This window comes from Rattus norvegicus, chromosome 1 (assembly GCF_021556685.1).
Source record: "Rattus norvegicus strain SHRSP/BbbUtx chromosome 1, alternate assembly SHRSP_T2T, whole genome shotgun sequence".
Classification (NCBI taxonomy): domain Eukaryota; kingdom Metazoa; phylum Chordata; class Mammalia; order Rodentia; family Muridae; genus Rattus; species Rattus norvegicus.
Window position 1 is genome coordinate 61,701,207 of NC_141534.1, and position 18,376 is coordinate 61,719,582.

Below are 18,376 nucleotides of genomic sequence, written 5' to 3' on the forward strand. Positions count from 1 at the left end.
GAAATTGGTATAGTTCCCTACAATGTCTCCACAGGCCCAGAGGAAGGACATAAATAGAATCTTTATGAGACCCAAGTGGCTTCTCAGGGTCAGCCAATGCTCTTGGCTCCTTCTTGTCTCTGAAGACACAGGGCACAGGTCCTGACCTGCATGCACCTGTAGCTGCTGCACACACTAAGGATGACTTGTGCTGGCCTCTGATGCTTCTGGGAGTCCTGAAAACCACAATCCCTGGGCCAAGGGGACTAGTGAGGGACAAGTGAGCACAAGGCCCCTGCCTGCTCCCTGGAGACCAGAAGCCCCAGCAGGGTTCTCACTGCTGTGTTCCCCAAGATAATGACAAGCACCTGTTACAGCAGGTCATGCTCTGGTGGGAAAGGCAGACAGGCACATCCAAGGCTGTTCTGTGGCCATGCTGGGCCTGCCTGCTCTTCAGGGGCATACTCTGCCATGCCACTCAGCATATCCCAAGCTGTGTCTGGAGTGCTTTGGTCTCACAGGAATGCTGTGTTCATGGAGACACTGACAAACTAAGGACCAAGACCCTGTCAAGTACCCATCCACACATGACTCCTGCCAGGAATCAGCAGTATGGGCAACCACGTAAACATGGAGACATGGATTATTTCTTCCTTGGGAGCACTTGTGAACCACAGGGTCAGGTGACAAGCTCTAGACCAGGAAAGGATCAGGAGGAGCAGAGTGACCTCACCTGAACTTGAGGAATAGGGAACCCAGTAAGGGGAGTGACCACCCTTGGTTCACACAATTTAGGGACATATGTGGTGGGAAGAAGCTAAGTTGAGGCAACCTGGACACATCCCAAGATAGCAGGTGATTGGGGGGGGGCGGTGTAGGCTTGCATGAAATGATGTGTTTGTGTGTGTGTGTGTGTGTGTGTGTGTGTGTGTGTGTGTGTGTGTGCCTGTGTATGTCTGTGAATGGGCCTATCCTGACACCAGACCTGACCGACGCCAGGCACCCACAGTTGGCACAGACCCCACATTACACTAGGGTTTTTGTTCCCAATGGTTTTCTAATGGAAGGTAATATGCGTCTTGTGCAGGGCTAGTTCACCAGATTTTCTACGAAAGATGAAATCTGATCTTTAGAGATTGGAGTCTGAGCTAGCCTTGTGGACCCTCCTCTTCCCACTGTTCCCAGTCTGTTTCGTGTCACAATGTCCAGGGAATAGAACCCTCAGTTCTGCCAGCACCTCTGTGTGAGGCATTGCATCAGCTGACATCCAGAATGGTTGTCCCAACTCCACATGTTCTGGCCGAGGTCAAGATGCACACAAGAAGGCCTAGATGAGGAGGTACTGCCCCACCCAGCCAGAAAGACTTCATCTACTCTAACAGATGTTAGGAGGAGGTGCAGATATGACTCACAAAAATGCATCCACTATTGGGCTCAACTACCAAGAACCTGTGAGCAGCAGTGACATTCAAGTCTCCTCTCATCCAAGTAGAGGGGCATCAAATACTTCTTTGGAGCCTGGGCAGTAAAGAAATCTTGAGGGCTCCATGAGTAGATAACATACCATGAACCATATCAGAGCCCATGGACTGTACCTGCTTGATGACCCTGGACCTCCTTGGCTAAGGTGAGGAGAGGAGACCCCAAACAGCCCTATACCAGTGACTCAGAAACACTGTCAGACAGGATGGACCAGCCTCCACAACCTGAGATGTGCAGTAAGGGTTCTTTTCCATTCCGTACAAAGATGTCTGGTTTGCAGAGTCTCAAATGGATCTGAGACATACTGCAAGGGAGGCTTTGTGTTGGGTGCAGTAGTTAAAACCAGGACATGAGAAGGGTAACTGCAGAGCTGTGATCTCGGAAATTCTGCAGTACCCAGTTTGGATTATTGGAGCCTAGGCAGGCTTTGCAGTCATAGACCTCCCTCTACTGCCCATGTCCCTTCATGACACCTTCTCTAGCAGATAAGACCAGAGTCCAGGCTGCTTCAGGGCTAACAAGACACTTGTTTCTCTCATACACTTACGCTCCTGAGAATCCTAGTAGCTTACAACCAGAAACAGGAAAAATAGAGCCCATCCAAAGCCCTATGATTAAGTCAGAGCTAGTCCCATCTCCTACAAGTGGGCAGGGAAAGGCGACTGATGTGGTGGGCAGAAGTGGTAAGGGCCAACAACTGACTTGCTTGGAAAAAGCTGGAGACTGGTCATGCTGGAATGATCTCAAGCAACCTTCAAGGCTGGCTGGCACAGAAAGGGCTGCTGGATATCTCTTGCCCAGACCACAATGTCCTCCAGGGTTCTGTCTTCACCAGGCCAGTATAGGAAGAGGTAGCACCTGAACTTCATGCCATTGAGAGAGCTAACCTCTTGAGGAACCAGCTGGTCCACCAGTGTGCAGTCTCAGGTTTCGCTGGGTGAGAGAGTCATGAGCTGTCTGTATGATTGAGTAGACACTTGTTGTCCAGGCTGAGGACATACTGGGCACCTCTGCGGTTGTTCTCTGCCTCTTCAACCTACAGGGAGATAGAAAACATGGAGGTAGTCCGCACCCTGACTTTTGGAACTTTCTATGCTCCTACAATCCCAGGACTGAACGTCTACATAGACCATCTAATTCTGGCAGAGTCGATCTGTCATGGGCCAGATAAGCCATCCTGTTGGTTGCTCTGTCTTAGCTTTCATGACACACTGCCCTCTATTTTACCTCAGGCTGTCTCCTCCAAGCATCCCAGCATGCATCAGCTCCATATCCTGCCCAACATACCTTAGGGTCCCTGATAATTCCAGATACTTTAATGTTCTCCCAGGCTGCACTGTGGGCTCTTGTGTGCCTCAATTCATCCTAGAAGTTCTTGGGAGCTTCCATGCCATGGCATAGGATATCTTTGTGTCCACACTGAGCCGAGTGATTCCATCCAGTATAGGATTCTCTCCCTATTGTTGAATTTTGGCACTTATATCTTTAGGAATGACTGCATATGGTCAACACACACTACCCTGGAAGACCCGAGAGTTCAAGGACGGCCAACTTTCACTTAAGCAAACTTGTCCACAGACTGCGTGGGTCCCATCAGCTGAGAGTAGCCTCCACATTGCAGTGATGTGCAAACTTCTGCCTTTCAGCCATGATGGACTTTAGGATCTAACCTGAGGACCCTACACAAGGCACAGGTAGGTGATGTGTAAATGAGGCATGTTACTGGGTCAGGTCTTCAGTGCAGTGTCTTAAGCTGTCAGGCTTTTGGGAGGGCATATGCTTCTCTATTAAATGAGCTGGCTCCTCTGAAGGCCTCAACTTTGCTGTGTCTGCCGCTCATGCTCCCTCCTCCAAGAATCTAACTGTCCCTAGCTCTCTGTGACTGGCTGGTCAGTCAGCCTTCATGCCACTCCACAACACTCTACAACACAGAGCCCACACTGTCCTCTGCAGAAGTTTCACAGGGCTGCTGCTTTAGTCTCTCTGTTGCGCTATGGGGGTCCAAAGTCAAGTTTCTTAGGTCCCTAGGTGTCCCTGAAAAGGCTTTAGAACAAGGTAGAGGTGAAGAAATCAGGAAATAAACTCCTGCAGTACTTCATGACTACCACTGGAGGGCTCTACACCTTTCTGGTCCTAGTGTGCCACTCAGCAAGCCCTCTCACTCACTCTAAGGTTCTGAGCCTGATGGAGAGGACTCCTGCTAAACCCAGTGTTCCCAAGAAACTGGCTGTACCGGCAGGGCTAACTGTAGAGGATTCTCCACGACCCTGAGAACACAATTTGGAAATCTCAGGTAGGCAGGGTGTGTGGGGGAGCAACCAGGGCTGGATGGAGACCTTACCCAGAATTTGACCTCCAGCCCTGCATTCTGATTAGCATGAACTACACTCCTGTGAAGGTCTCTGGGTGGTTCCCGAAATTAGGTGGAGGAAGAGGAGGAGAAGGAGGAGGAGGAGGAGGAGGAGGAGGAGGAGAAGGAGAAGGAGGAAGAAGAAGAGGAGGAGAAGAAGGAGGGGGAGGAGGAGGAGGAAGAGGAAAAAACAAGTAAGCAAGGACAAGACAGGCACATGGCCCGTACTCACTGCAGTGGCCCATCGTATCCTAGGTATTTTCCTGCCCTAACTGTGAAGCAGGAACCAAACACCACTCCTCATGGGACTGTCTGAGATGAGGCCAGCTGTGGGTCTGAACTGTCAGCAAGGACAGGAGCTGTCTGTGCCATACATCGAAGCATAGTGTCCCACATAAGCCCATCTCACAAATGATGCCATCTCCTCCCCAGAGTGGCTCAAGTAAGGGTTAGGAGTGCCTCATGAATGCCAAGCTCTCCCCTACTACTGCAGACCCATGAATGTTGCCTTCTCAGGGCCCATCTATCCTGAGCCCAGGGAGCAGCCAGAGGGCATATTCATGCGATTTCATACTCAGATCAATCTGCTATCCTGTACCCCATGAGTCGGGACTGAAACTCAGTGCTCAAGACCACTTGTTTTTTTCTGGACAAGACTTTCAGAATGTGGTCACACACAGTGTTAATGACACATTGCATGCCCATGACTGGCATTCATTGTAGCCCTGAGCACCCAGGGATTCAGATCAGCATTGGCCAGATCAGACTCTTTGCTACCTGGTCCTATAGCTCACCTCCACTGTAGTTCCATGTGTCCTGACTGCTGCAGCTGCACCAGAAGCTACCAGATGTCTTCCCACAGAATCGTACTGTAATGTGGGCTCATCCACAAACATCTCACACTCACCCTGCTGGGAGTTAGGTTGGATACCTCCTGTGTGAGAGCTGCCTTGCCTTGTGGAGCAGAGAGATAAGCGGTGGAGGAGATGTTGTCTGTTGCTCTTATTGTCCTCAGTGCCCAGGGCTTCCCTGTGGTTTGGGTTCAGATCCAGCTCCAGTGAATCACTGATTAAATTCAGCCCATAGAAGCTGCAAACACCATGGGGCACAGGGTAGACCAGGAATGAGGGGCAACCAAGCAATCCAGGACCCTGTGTGGACCAGGGAAGCCAATAATCCAGGTCACCTCTCAGGCAGGATGCAAGGCCAGGACCTCTGTGTGCCCAGACAGAGGTAGATGGGACCCTGACTCCCACAAAATGCTCCTTCAGAACTATTACATCATCAGCTTTGAGAAAGTCGTCCTCATTAAGGACTTTCCGCACAGCTTGCACTGCCATCTAATTCTGTCTTCCAGGGGTGATCCTCTTCAGGAATATTGACATGTCTTCTATGAATGGTTAATATTCTGATAATTTGTTTCATAAACATTGCTCAGCATAGTATCTGTCTCCAAAAGAAGTCATTCAGCAATTATCCCAGGACAGGGAAGCAAAGTCCTCCTCCTCTTCCTCCTCCTCCTACCCCTCCTCCTCCTTCTCCTCCTCCTTCTTCTCCTCCTATTCCACTTCTCCTATTCCTTCTCCTCCAGATTTTTCTTCTCCTCCTCCTGCTCTGCCTCCTCCTCCTGCTCTGCCTACTCCTCCTCCTCCTCCTCTTCCTCCTCTTCCTCCTTCTGCTACTGCTAATGCTGCTGGTGCTATTGCTGTTACTCCTGTTGGTGCTGTAGCTTCTTCTGGTGTCTTTTCATTGGCCATGTGTCTGAAATCACCACCTGTTTACACACAGGATATGACAGAATTTCAAGATGGCACTGTGAAAGAAAAAAAGAATTTATTCTAAGCAAAAAAAAATATGAGGTAGAATACTTAGATTACCATTTGCAGCTTTGATTGCTTTATTATTTTATTACTTCTTCTCTTCTACTTCTCAGTTAAGATTTTTGAAAGAAATCATTTAGAAATGTTACCAATCAGTAGGCCTTAGGAACAAAAAAAAAATCAGTATGCAAAAAACTATGCATGCATCCAGGATTCTGACCATCAACAATAACCCACAAACTAGGTTGTTGATACTTATTCAATGACAAACCTTGTTATTAATTTTAAGGCTTAATGGAATGGGACGTCACATTTGAAAAGATAAGACTCTGTTCTGCAGCACTTGGAATTGATGACCACATGTGCTAGGACCAGTAGCCCATGGAAGAGTCCAAGATCCCATGAACCTCTAGTCCTCACCCTGTGGGAGCTATTGGCCTAAGGGGGAGCTGGAGTCCATCTGAAGGGATGGGTCAACAAGACAACTCTTTAGAGTGGGGAACTCATCATTCATATTGGGTCCCTGCTGGGAAGAGGAGAAATCAAGAAGAGGCAGGAGGCTTGGTGTTGGGGAAACCTCATAAAGAACTTAGAGAAGATACAAGGTAAGAATTGTGGGGAAAATGGAAACCAGAGACAGAGGAAGGAGGAGCATAGAGCAAACTGGAAAGGACAAAGCACAAAGATACCTGGGCTATGCCTGCTGCTTGTTCTCTGGACTCTCCCTGTGGCTCATTTCTCGGGTGAGATGCTGTTCTGCACCAGGCGAGGTTTCTTTCTCCTTGGCAAGCAGCAACAAAGATTAATCAGGGCATTTGCTATATTCATGGTCCACACCTTAAAACCTCTGTGCCAGACCCTGCTGGAGATGGGCTTATCCTCTAATGGGGCTCTGTGGGAGAGTAGATTATCTTCTTTTATTTCCTTGTTGCTACTCTTCTCACTGAAGATGCTTGTTGTTTGAATGCATGGGACACTCATGGCACATTTGTGAAAGTGGTAGTGCCCTGAGAGGACCAGGCACTGTTGACCTTCTTCCTCCTTTTGGATGAGCCTTCTGGCCATACTGATATACTTGACTGTGGGAGAATGACACCTGCAAGGTGCCAAGGACTGGCAGGCTTCCACTCCTCTTTCTTTGTAATCTAAAAGCAACTGCAGGATCAAGGCTAGGAAATGGGGCTGCAATGGGACACACTTGCTGTGCCTGGGCTGTACAGCCATACCCCGGGAGGGCCTGCTGTTGTAGGAAGTAATAAGTTGCAATTTCCTCATTATATTTTCTTTTTATTAGGGAGTATTTTATTACAGAGGTTTGAAATCCCATGCATTTCATCGCACCCAAAATTTCAGGGTCTGGCCTGAGGGGAAGCAGTTCTTCACAACGACCTGCGAACCCCTTCCCGTGTTCTTTGAACCAGGCATGTTTCACCACCTCACTGGCTGTTGGTCTATACATTGGATTTACTGTTAGTAATTGAGTAAGGAGGTTCTCCAGTTCTTCTGAAACCCCACAGGGGGTAGGATACACCCCTGCAACAACTTGTATTTGTAATTCTTGGATGATCACTGAATCAAATGGAAGCTTTCCCACTACCATATAATACAAGACCACTCCTATTGTCCACATGTCATTCTTCATCCCGTCATACAGAAGTCCAAGGAAGAGTTCCGGGGAACCAAAAGAGTACGCACCGCAGTGCTGGTTTAGCATATGTCCAGGTTGTGTTTCGGTGCTAAGCTGAAAGTCGATGACTTTGACCTTTTTGTTTTTATTGATCATTATATTGTCCACTTTCAGGTCTCGGTGAACAATCCCCTTTCCATGGCAGTAGCTCACTGCTGACAATATCTGTTCAAATATTTGCTGGGCCTCATCCTCCTCTATGTGCCCTGACTCTCTGATGTACTGGTAGAGTTGTTGGCCTTCCACCAGCTCCATTATGAGGTATATTCTAGTTTTGTTTTCAATGACTTGTAAGAGAGAAACAATGTTGGGGTGGTTGATCTTTCTCATTATGTTTGCTTCTGTCATGGCTGGCTGGAACCACTGCTTGTTCTTTCGGAGAACTTTGACCGCCACTGGGGTTCCTGTGAGCTGGTGGTGGGCCAGGAGGACCTTGGCATGGCTTCCTTTTCCAATAGTCTTCAGTACTTTATATTGGGAATGAAAGGTTCCCTCCTGAGAGATACTGGGATCGGGCCTAGGAGGGGGTAACTCCTTCTCAATCTCTGTAGGCATTTTATCAGTACTAATGCTACCTAAAAGTAACAAAAAAAATGGAATCAAATAATGAAAAAGATGGAGCAATTCAGGAACTAAAATTACACATGTGGAACCTAAAAGAAACAAACGAAACAAAAAGAAAAAAAATAAAAACAAAGAAAAGACTAGACTAGAAAAATAGAATAAAATTATGAAAGGGGGGAAAATATGAAGAATCATAAGTAAAAGCCACCCAAATAACCAACCCCAAAAGAGAAAGCCAAGAGCACACACATACTAAATGCAATGATGAAAATAAAAATCGTCACACTACAATAGGATTGGGCAGCCAAAGCTGATCAATACTGTGAATGGGTGTAGTTTGAAGAAAAAGGTCAGATGAAAGAAACGGGAGGAGAAACAATTAGTATAAGACAAAACAAAGAAATGTAAAAAGCCAACACTTAAGGGAAACTCCATTGAAATTCAGGACCTAGTGATCCACAAAACTCCACAACTCTCCAGAGCAAAATACTGAATATTAAAATTAAACAACCACAAGGAATAAGGCAGTTAAATATCAGTGAACAGTAAACCTTAAACAAAGGCTGAAGAGTCAAAATGTCACAAAGGGCAAATTTGTATCAAGACTAAGCCAATGATTGCTTGTACTCAATAAATAGAGAAACAGGAATAATGTAAAAGGATGAAACCGCAGGACATTGAAAATGGAGATAGAGTGTATCATCCGACTGCACAAATGTATATAATCAAAGCAGTAATATAGCATGTGAGAACATAAAAACCACCACCAAAAAATGAAACCAGCAATCCATAATGAAGAAAGATAGAAAGAAAGAAAAATCAAAACCACAATAAGGAAATAGCCAGTGGTCTTGAGAATATATGGCCTAATTCTATCTCTTAAACACAGAAAAAAAAATCAAACCATAAATGAGCAGGCAGCCGTCTACGTAGGCCTTTAATCTGATATTATGGGGTTGGCATATCAAAATCCTGGGAGCCACTGGTCAGCCAACACAGGTACTTGGGCAGCTCCAGGCCAGTGAGAGAGCCTGTCTTGAAAATGAGGTTGATGACCTACCTTAGGAACAGGAGCCCGGGCTGACTTCTGGCCTCTACACTCGCTTGCACTGAGGTGAAGGTAATATAGATACAAGAAGGGGCAAAAGGGGATGGGAACGTGTGTACACACACACACACACACACACACACACACACACACACACACATAGGCACACACAGAAGCACACACAGAAATACACAAAAGTGTACTTATACTCACACAGACAAACTCTTACAAACACCCAGATTCACACAAAACCCAATCACATATGAACAGGTACACACATACTTACACACAAGCACACCAATAAAAACGCACATCACAGACACACACAAACATACACACAGGGACACACACATGCACAAGAAAACGTACACACATACAAACACATACACACAAACCTGTAAACTCACACAATCCTACATATACTGACAAACACGGGCGAAAGTGTACACACAGTCACACACAAGCAAATCTGTCAACACACATCATCCTACACACATAGACACATACACATATACACAGTACAGTAAAATCCGATACAACCACACACAGCTCACTAGATAAAACCAAGTCGCAGAGGGCTCCACTCCACACCTCCTCTCAAAGCACTCAAAGAAATCCAGGCCTGGCTACAGCTTAACATCTGTTGGCTGGACCTCCTCACAGTCGCTCCTCATGAGGTCACAATAGGACCTGTCATGACATGGTTGGGAAGGGCTTCAAGGCTCTGGCTTCTGTGGGCTATGGAGAGACTAGGCTTTTAGAAATCAAAGCCTGTAAGATGTTTACCTCTCCTCAGTTCTCTGTTTTGAATATTTGCTGTGCCCCCTGCTTTAAAGTCCTCATGTCTATGCTCGCTGTGTCACTTTTTCTTTGAATTCTGAATGATTAGCCTCAAACTGACGGTACAGATTTTAAAAAATGAAAAAAGACAAAGCTGTGTTTCTAAACTGACCCATCAAGATGACACTGTTCTCATAAATCCTCAGAAAGGCTCTAGGTTATCATCAAACACCTGAGACAAAGCTGCAGGGATAGGCAAAGCACTTGCCTCCCAAGGGTGAGGACTTGAGTTTGAATCCCCAAAACCCCCATCAATGTTGGATGCATCAGCAAAGCCCACAAGCTCAGCATCTGTGCAGTGGGGAGGGGTTGGGGCTTGAAGACAGGTGGTCTGACATGCAGGCGTGAGGACCTGACCAGAGGATGGCCCCTGACAGGACATGGGGTAGTGGTAGCATGGACACCTAGGCACATAAGGGGGTATGCATACACATGCAGACACTTCCTCTCACACAGAGGTTGGCATGATGTATAGAAAACCAAGTCCATCCTGAGTGTAGGGCTCACTTTAAATATTAAGGTCCAGTGATGGAACAGGCGTGTATGAGGACAAGGAGCTCTGTGCAACTTGGGACCAGAAGGAACAGAGTGGCTGTGCTGACACAGTTGAAATAAATTCTCAATCACAGTCTGTGAGAGCCAGGTCACAGGACCCAGGCAGCTGTGTTATTTGTGAGCAGCCAGTGCAGCCAGAAGCTAACTATTGAGCACTGACTGGCCCAAGCCCAGAAAGGGTCTGTTTTTCAGAGTGCTGGGGGCAGAGCAGTGTGTAGCGCTTTCCTTCTGAAGACTCTTCTGGGGTTTTGAATCCCCTGGAGAGGACCCTCATGGCTGCAGACACTAAGCCTGGGAGGAAAGATCCTCATCTGTGGAGTTCATTGAAAGGCCTGAGAGCAGAAAAGGAAAGAAACAGGAAAATGTGCCACCTCTGCTCACTGTGGTTCAGCTTCTGCCTTTGCAGCTGAGCTCAGGTGCCCTGGAGTCCTCCCTAGCCTGAGTCAGTGATCTCAAGTTCAAGTCCCTACTTCCTGGTTTGTAGTATCAAACACAGCACAGTTTCAGGCAAGAAAAGCTGTGAACACCATCTAGACATTGCTGTCTACATTTGGGGGGACTGTTGAGCCCCAAAGGGAGCAAGGGCTACAAGGTCAGGTATTACAATAATGGCCAAGGTTGGAATCCAAGTCCCAATCTCCCTTTGCTCTGGGCAGAGGGTAGGCCTGGCAATTGGTTCTTGCTGTGTACATGGGGAGAATCAAAGGGACTTATGGGATCGTTGGCACAGACCGGCCCAAGCATGGCTTAGGGAGCCTCACACCAACTCAATATTTGATGTGTTCCCAGCTTTGTCTACCACCCTCAGCTGTGTGCCATTTTCCCTGCCTCATGCAAGGGACTCTAAATATCTTCCTATAGAAGGCGATCAAGGAGGAGTTGCACAAGGAGAGGTGGCGCTCTGTGGGGAGGTTCACATGGGCTAACATATTAGAGGGCCACAGTCCCAGGACTGATACTGGGTGGACACTCTCCTCTGACATCCAACACAGAGATCTTTGACAGAGATCAAGAGAAGGCTTCTCTGAACAGCTGTGCAGAGCACCTCCGATTCATGGACTTAGGACTGACACCCATAGGATGCTTTTGAGGAGCCGATTATGATTCAAGGGCTCATCTGCCTGGGTCCATGTGCCTCTAGAGATGAGCCCAGGACTTGGCTGTGGATGGTTATGGGGTCAGATCAGAGGATGGGAGGGGGCTTGTCCTTGGCTCCTGGGAGTAGTGCAATTTTTCTTTCCGTGCTCCTGCTTTTTTTGATTTTCTTTCCCTTGGCATAAGGAGGGACTGGAAGAAGTCTGTCTTTGGGGAGTGAGGCTGTCTGGGAAACTGCTCACTATTCTACATTATCATGCAGCTGGGGGCTTGGGGTTGTTGGCAGGATAACCTCTGCACCATTCCAGTCTGCTTCTCTCCACTTTATCCATGCATCCCTGTCCCAGGGCTGGGAGACCTGGATACAAAAGTCCCACCTGTAGCTTCCAGTCCAGGGATGGAGTCCCTCAGTGAATGGATTCCAGATGGTTCTGTGTAAAGCAGCATCGAACAGGGTAGTTACTGAACATGTAGGTACATGGAGGAGGATACTGCACTGCACCCACCCACATTTCATATAAAACCAATCCTCATGCTCAGGTACTAATTGGTTCTATTTACACCTTTCACCATTTTTGCTACTCACTGTACTGTGAAGGGTGAATTTTTATTGTTTCACTTCTGCAAAGAGACAGAGTTTAGCATTGGAGACTCCCTATAGCCTGACTGGAAGGGAGGCCTTAACACCCATGTGTCCTTCTAGGAAAAAGCTCTTTCATAGGATGCCTCCCTGAGTCCCAGGATGTGTGGAGGGCTCTGGGCCCTATCCAGGGTTGACCTCAATATATTAACTGGAGCAGAGGCTTCTCTCTGATAGAACAGTACCACCCTCCTGCAAGATGTCTATGATGGTTTGTATATGCTTAGCTCAGGGAGTGGCAATATTAGGAGGCGTGGTCTTGTTAAAGTAGGTGTGTCACTGTGGGCATGGGATTTAAAACCCTTTTCCTATCCACATACAAGCCAATCTTCCCCAAGCAGCCTTCAGATGAATATGTAGACCTCTCACTTACTCTGGCACCATGACTGCCTGGATGCTGCCATGCTCCCAGCTTGATGATACTGGACTGAGTCTCTGAACCTGCAATCCTGTGTCCATTAATGTTGTCCTCATAAGAGCTGCATTGGTCATGGTGTGTCTGTTCTCAGCAGTAAACCCCTAACTGAGACAATGTCGATGTTCCCTGCTTCAGCTTCCTGGCTATAGAAGCTTCACACATGAGCGGCATTCTCTTGGGATATGGGCCTAATAGGCTCTAGGCTGTCTGCTTGATCTGAGAGTGCTAGGACATCCTGCTCCTATGGGCATTGTTACTGTTCCCATGCAATACTGTGAAAACATCAGCAGGCTCCTGCTTTCTTACCCCCCTGAACACAATGCTGCCTTTTCCAGGATTGGATCCAACAGCTCTCAGAACCTCCTCAGGAACTATGTGTTTCCCAAGGATTACCTGCACTTGCTTACACACCCCTATCCTGTGTTCTGAAAACTTTTCAAAGCCCATTCTTCTGAGACTGGTGAGTTCAGGACAGTAGTCCCAAGTGTCTTGTCCTACGCTGACAGTTCATTCTCATGAGGCATCACCTGCCCTTGACAGAGGATTTTTCCAAGGGGCATTGGATGTGAAGGAGAATTGTGTGTGCTGACTCCTGTCAGACCAGCACAGGATAGCATCAAGGCCCCATTTGCTCTTGATTTTGGAACTCATGGTCTTGGCACTGTCTTGTTGGTATTTAGGTCCCTGTCAGTCCTTAATTGAATTTTAGCATGGGAACCCAGGGCAGTTGTCTACAAAGATATTCCTAGTATGGACCACATCTTCACCGTGCCATACGTAAAGCACAACAAAACACCAGGCAGGCAGAGAATCCTCAGGGGCTGGAACTGGCATGTTCAAACACTCTGGCTTGACCTTGGCCAGCAGAGATTCAGAGAACAGCTTCTATGTAGGAAGATCTCCTTCCTCCTCTCAGAGTTTAGGACATCTAGAGGTAGGCTAAGGTGCTGGCACACATGTGAGCAGGGTCAGCACTCTGGGCTTGTTCAGTGTCAAAGCCTCCCTGCTACCCCTGTATCACAGTCACAGCAGCCCATCTCATGAGAATTCTAGGGGTGCTGATATCCTGGATGAATAATCCATGTTCTGCTGCTAGTTTCTTTGCTTCCACATGGACAACTGAGAGAAGGGATTGATTAAATGTAGGTGAGGAAGCCCTGCAAATATCTACTTGGTGTTACCAAAGACAATGGGTTCTGACTGGCAAGATCTTTGAATTAGATTTTGAAAAATGCCACCTCGGGACAGTTAGTAGGTACTCTCAGGAAAGTGCAGCATGGTGGGCACAATGGGACAGGATCCCTGAGGCTGGTGCAGTGGGACAGGGTCGTTGGGGCAGGTAAAACTGAGTAGGAACCCTGAGCCAGGAACAACAGGGCAGGGACCCTGGTTCAGTTACAACAGAGCAGGGATCCTGGGGGAGATGCAATGGGGCAGGAGTCCTGGGGAAGGGATCTTGTAGTAGTGGCCCTGTGGCATGTGCAACTGACAGGGACCCTGGGGCAGGTGCACTGTGACGTGCACCCAAGCTGGAATGTTCAGACAGGTGTGTGTTTGCTTCATGCAGCTGCTGTCTGAAGTAGAGGACACTGGCAACTGCCCCAGAGGGGATTTCGGGAAGTCCTTCCAAGAATCCCTCAGCTCCTAACTGAGAAGCTATACATTCCACAGATGGGCCTTTATTTAGAGGAGCAGATTCTAAGGGGGCTCCCTTCAATGAACAGCCAAAGAAAGCAGAAATGTAGAACAAGCAATTGCAGCAGCCATGTCCAAGGTGTTTAGCTCAGAAAAGTAGGACTGGAAGAAACTGATTAAGTCAAATCACTTATCTGTCTATCCATCCATCCATCCATCCATCCATCCATCCATCCATCCATCCATCCATCCATCCATTTCCCTGAGGGAAGTCAGCTTTTCTTTCTGAGAAGGTCAAAACAGCGCTCCCTTGTGGTGACAATGAGGATTGCAGGCAGTGAGATAAGTGGGTATTTATTTATTTATTTATTTATTTATGTATGTATGTATGTATGTATTTACTTATTGCATGATCTGTGATAGACTGCCACTTGTGTCCAGTCCCCATCTGCATCACCTGTACAACAAACCCAGTCTCAGTGTGACACAGAAGAGGCCTAACTGGAAAGTATGTCCTCTCTCTAAGGGACACTGTACGATAACATACTCTGGACTGCAGGTCAGACAAGGCCTGTGTTTAGGAGACTTGTGGACAGATGAATGTCTGTGAGTCTTGACTTAGACTCTGTGGAGGGCTCAGGTCACCTGACTGTCCTGAAGCTTCCCACTGTGAATTATTTCCCTCCTACAGAGCCAGACACCTGAGCAACTGCATTACCTGGTTATCCCCTAATCCTCTTACACTGTGTAGAGTGTTCAATCTCAGGGAGGGCCTGGGAATCTGAGAGACACCACTGAGCCCCCTGGGCCTGGCTGACTCAACCTGAGGCTACTCTGTGTGTCTTCATTTTGCTCACCCTCCACAGACCTCAAAAGGCAGCAGTGAGCTTGCTGAGAGGTCAGGAACCTCCATATTGGCCCAAGAGCAACTGTCCTTCTTACAGGTTAATCCACAGAGCTTGTAATTCTGATTGGTGAGACAGTCTGGAAGAGTGAAAGATGTCACCTCCCAAAGACAAGTGCTGTGCTAGTGGACACTGAGGAACTTCAGGGATCAAACCCTTCTACATTCTTCTCCTCCCTCTCTTATTCTTCCTTGAGATGTTTCCTGCAGATCTAAAAGATCCAGGCAATCCATGACATGGTTTTGAACATTTTCTCGACATTTTATTCATTGCCTGATAACTAAGACAGGGTAAAATTTATTTATTTATTTATTTATTTATTTATTTATTTATTTATTTATTCATTCTTTCATTCATTCAGTCATTCGTTATACATACGTACAGGGTAGCTGTATTTAGAAAGACCAGAGAGGGCATCAGATGTCATTAGAGACATTTGTGAGCCTCCATGTGTTTGCTGGGATTTGAACTCAGGACCTCTGGAAGAGCATTCAGTGCTCTTAGCCACTTACCAATCTTTCCATTTTCCAGGCTAACTTTTTTAGTTCCAATAATTTCTTCTTTATTCAGGTTACATCCTGATCCCAGTCACTCTCCCTCTTCCCTTCCCAGTCCCACCTTAAAATCCTTACTACCATAATGCTCTCCCTTCTCTTAAGACAAGGGGAGAGTCCCTTGGGTACCACACCACCCCGGGACTTCTAGTCCCAGGTGGACCGAGCACATTCTGCCCCACAGATTTACAATCAGGCAGTCCGGGTATGGGGAACAGATCCAATGCAGGCAACACAGACAGAGAGTCCTGGATCTACTTGTCAGATGACCCACATGGAGACCAACGGCAGATAGCTAACCCGGCTCTGGGGTTGGTTGCACAGGCTCTAGCATACTCCATGGTCCAAGGTATCTGATGGTAGGGGACTTCTTGTAGTGTTTTAACCCAACCAGTTTGCTTGGCACTCTCCCCCACTCTTCCACAAGACTTCCCGAGCTCCATCTGAAGATTGGCTGTGGCTTTCAGCTGCTGAGTGAAGCCTCTGGAGACAGGTGTGCTACTTTTCTGTCTGCAAGTAAATCAGAAAGAATATCATAAATAACGTCAGAGGTTGTGTCTGTCACATGAGACAGATCTCACTTTGTGTCACTCATTGATTGGTTGGTCCCTCAATATCTGCTTTACCTTTATCCCTGCACACTTATTGGCAAGACAGATTTCGAGTTGAAGGTTTTGTGAATGTATTGATGTCTCCTTCCTCTTCTAGAAGTCTTTCTTGTTACAGGAGGTGGCCATTTCATTTTCATGCTCTGGTAAGCCTGCAAGGGAGGCTTTGTGTTGGGTCCAGTAGTTAAAAGCAAGACCTGGGAAGAGGAACTGCAGAGTTGTGATCTATGACTTCCTGCAGCAGCCAGCTCTGGGTCCTTGGAGCCTAGGCAGGCTTTGCAGTCATAGAGCTCCATCCACTGCCCAAGTCCCATCCTGACACCTTCTCCATCTCTATTACAGACCATTGTAATTCTGGCATAGTCGCTCTGTCCTGGGCCCGATAGGCCATCCTACCCTGGAAGAACAGAGAGTTCAAGGACGGCCAAATTGCACTTAAGCAAACTTGTTCTCAGTCTGTGTGGTTGCTCTGTCTTAGCTCTCATAACACACTTTCCTCTACGTTGCCTTAGGCTGTATCCTCCAAGCATCCCACCATGCATCAGCTCCATATCCTGACGAACCTACCTTAGGGTCCCTGATAATTCCAGATACTTTAATGTTCTCCCAGGATGGACTGTGGGCTCTTGTGTGGCTCACATTGATCCTAGAAGTCCTTGGGAGCCTCCATGCCATGGCATAGGATGTCTCTGAATCCGCACTGGCCTGAGGGATTCCATCTGGCACAGGATTCTCTCCCTATTGTTGAATTTTGGCACTTATGTTTTTCAGGAATGACTCTGCATGTGGTCAACACAAACTACCCTGGAAGACCAGAGAGTTCAAGGACGGCCAAATTTCACTTAAGCAAACTTTTTCACAGACTGTGTGGGTCCCATCAGCAGAGAGTTGCCTCCACATTGCAATGATGTGCAAACTTCTGCCATTCAGCCATGATGGACTTTAGGATCTACCCTGAGGACCCTACACAAGCCACAGGTGGGTGATGGGTAAATTGGGCATGTTATTGGGTCAGGTCTTCAGTGCAGTGCCTTAAGCTGACAGCCTTTTGGGAGGGCATATGCGTCTCTATTAAATGAACTGGTTCCACTGTTGGCCTGGACTCTGCTGTGTCTGCCGCTCATGCTCTCCTCCAAGTGTCTAACTGTCCCTAACTCTCCTTGACTGGCTGGTCAATCAGTCTTCATTCTACTCTAGAGCCATTCTACAAACACAGATCCCAGACTGTCCTCTGCCGACGTTTAACAGGGCTGCTGGTTTAGTGTCCTGGGTTCCCTATGGGGTTGCAAACTCAAGTTTCTTAGGTCCCTATGTGTCTGACAAAAAGCCTTTAGAACAAGGTAGATGTGAAGAAATCAGGAAATAAACTCCTGCAGTACTCTACCACTGGAGGGCTCTACACTTTTCTGGTCCTGGTGTGCTACTCAGCAAACCCTCTCACTGGAAGGCTCTGTGCCTGAAGCAGAGAACCTCTGCTAAACACAATGTTACCAAGAAACTGGCTGTATCGTCATGGCAGCCTGTACAAGATTCTCCACGACCCTGAGGACCCAGTTGGGAAAACTTAGGTAGGCAGGGTGTGGGAGCCACCAGGGCTGTATGGAGACCTTACCCAGAATTTAATCTCCAGCTGTGCATTCCGATTAACATGACCCACACTCCTATGAAGGTCTCTGGGTGGCTCCTGATATGAGTTGGGGGAGGGGGGAGGACAAGGAAGCTGGGTCAAGACAGAAGCACTGTCCTTACTCACTGCGTCTGGGCTTGTTCCTACCCTAACTGGGAAGCAGGAACCAAACACCCGCTCCTCATGGGACTGTCCGTGATGAGGCCAGCTGAGGATCTGAACTGTCAGCAAGAAAGACAGGAGATGTATGTGCCACAAACCAGAGCACAGTGTCCCGCATAAGCCCATCTCTCAAATGATGCCATCTCCTCCCCAGAGTGGCTCCAGTCTGGGTTAGGAGTGGGTCATGTATTCCGAGCTCTCTGCTACTCCTGCAAACACAGCAATGGTGCCTTCTCATGCTCATCTATAATGAGCCTAGGGATCAGCCAGAGGTCATACTCATGGGAATTCAGACTCAGTTCAATCTGCTATCCTGTAGCCCATGAGTCTGGACTCAACTTTAGTGGTCAAGGCCAGTGGTTTATTTCCTGGACAAGACTTTGAGAATGTTAGTGACACATTGTATG

The 18,376-nt window shown here is 47.5% G+C and overlaps 1 pseudogene across 1 annotated transcript; it reads right to left on the reverse strand.

Moving 5' to 3' along the window:
• Positions 1–5,422: 5,422 nt before the first annotated feature.
• LOC134485051 (sperm motility kinase Y-like) lies at positions 5,423–7,887 on the reverse strand (annotated as a pseudogene). Its single transcript, XR_015646180.1, has 2 exons — positions 6,321–7,887; positions 5,423–5,624 (listed from the first exon to the last, which is right to left on the reverse strand). The product of XR_015646180.1 is annotated as a sperm motility kinase Y-like, transcript variant X2 (transcript).
• Positions 7,888–18,376: the final 10,489 nt, after the last annotated feature.